Source organism: Nannospalax galili, unplaced genomic scaffold (genome assembly GCF_000622305.1).
Source record: "Nannospalax galili isolate Female #2095 unplaced genomic scaffold, S.galili_v1.0 scaffold10, whole genome shotgun sequence".
Taxonomy (NCBI): domain Eukaryota; kingdom Metazoa; phylum Chordata; class Mammalia; order Rodentia; family Spalacidae; genus Nannospalax; species Nannospalax galili.
The window spans coordinates 9,731,399-9,733,434 of NW_008331140.1; the positions used below are offsets into that span (position 1 = coordinate 9,731,399).

General features: G+C 43.1%; 1 pseudogene; it reads right to left on the bottom strand.

Annotated features, from left to right (window-relative positions):
- Window positions 1-231: 231 nt before the first annotated feature.
- LOC103725287 lies at window positions 232-1,486 on the bottom strand (annotated as a pseudogene).
- Between the last annotated feature and the right edge of the window lie 550 nt (window positions 1,487-2,036).

Below are 2,036 nucleotides of genomic sequence, written 5' to 3' on the forward strand. Positions count from 1 at the left end.
AATATAAATAGATGCACTCTAGAATTAACAATGGTTTAGTCACAATGGAATTTAAATGGGATCTTGATGAATGTAGACAATCCCAGTGCAGTAAAGATGAGCTGAGATGCCGAGCAACTGTGTAAGAGTTCCTGGTGCTGCATTTCTTGGCCACTAGCTGAATCTTGTGCTAACACCAAATGGAGATGTTGACTTAGGGGCCATGCACAGGAACCAAAATGAAGGAAAGCACTAAACGTTGCTGAGCGCATCTACCCCAGAATGAACTTTACCTTCCAGGGGCTCTAGACTGGCACTACCCCTAGTTTTCATATGGCTGAGTTTATTCTCTATGTTCCATTTGGCAGAGCATGTGGCAGTGTCTCCACCACCTATGATAATGATGCAGACCCTGGAACTTGTTTTCACCACCTCATCCATGAGGGAATTTGTTCCCCTGGCAAAAGATTCTCAGTTAAGTACCCCCACAGGTCCATTCCAAACAATCATCTTAGCTCAAGCCACAGCCTCAGCATACATCTTGCTGCTCTCAGTACCACAGTCCAAGCCCATCCAGCCAGGAGGTATGCCAGAGGCCACAGTATCTTGACCAGTCTTGCCATTTGCATCAAACTTATGAGCAGTGACAAAGTCAACAGGCTAGGTCATCTTCACACCATTTTTCTCAGCTTTGGACATGAGATCTTTGACAACATTGGCTCCTTCTTCACCATACAAAGAAGTGCCAATCTCCTTGTTGTTGAGCACATTAAGGAAGGTAAAAGTCATTTCACCACTAATGATCATCTCGTGGACTTTGTCCATCATATTATTGATCAACTGGATCTTCTCTGCCACTTTAGCACTGCCCAAGATGGCCAGAAAGGGTTGCTCTGGGCTCTCTAAAGCCTTGGTAAAGTAGTTCAGCTCCTTTGTCATCAAAAATCCACCAATCTTCTGTGGCAGATTGACACCCACCATGGAGCTGTGAGCTAGGTATGAAGTGCCAAAAGCATCATTGATACAGTCATCAGCTAGTTTGGACAGTGAGGCTTGGAAAGCATCTATTTTGGTTGACTCAGATTTAACCTTGGTCCCAGAAGAATCTTTACACTTTCCTTCTTCCTCCACATGAAAGCAGAGCTTCTCCAGCAGGATGACAGACCCAGCTGCTGGGTTGCGCACAGGCATTTTCTACTTCTGGGCCAACACAATCCTTCAAGAACAGAATATCCTTGCCCAGCAGAGATTTGAGCTCTGCTACAACTGGCTCTAAGGAGTACTTCTCAGGCATGGGAACACCATCACACTGGCCCAGGTGACTCATAAGAACAATTGACTTTGCTCCATTGACCAAGCAGAATTTGATCCTTCGAACAGCAGCCTTGATCCTTTGGTTATTTGTTGTCTGATTATTCTTCATAGAAACATTGAAGTCCACTCTCATAATGACCCTCTTCCCCTTCGCATCCAGCTTGTCCAGGGTCAGCTTGTTAGAAAGCGACATTGTGGCAATGCAGTGGGGGCAAGGGCCCAGGAGCTGAGGAAGAGGAGACTACAGTGAACAATGTATGCCAGAGAAGTGTGCTGAAAATATTTTTAAATTCTCCTAAACCCAGGAATATGACAAAGCTCTCTAATCTCTTCACTCATTCAATGTAGTGTTTTAATTTTAGCTGCAGCAGTTAGGTAATGTAAACAAAAAATGAATATAAAAGGAGAATTCAAATCATTTTTATTTGCAGATAATATGATACTCTAAAAGACCATATTTCACAAAACAATCGTTATATCGGATAAACACATTCATCAAAGTAGCCAGAAACAAAACTCAGCATATGTATTACCTATTATAGAGGTAAGAGTTAGTTTCCCTTAGTTGGTTGACTGAGAGGGAAGGGAAACCATAGGTAACTATTTTTAGACCAGCTCTCCGAATAAGGTAGAAGGTGTTGTCATACTTCCTAGTTCTTCTCTAAAGTCAGAGAGCATAAGCTATAGTTCAGCCACCATGTTTTTTGGGTATACTCATTGGCACCCAGGCTTATGGACAGGGG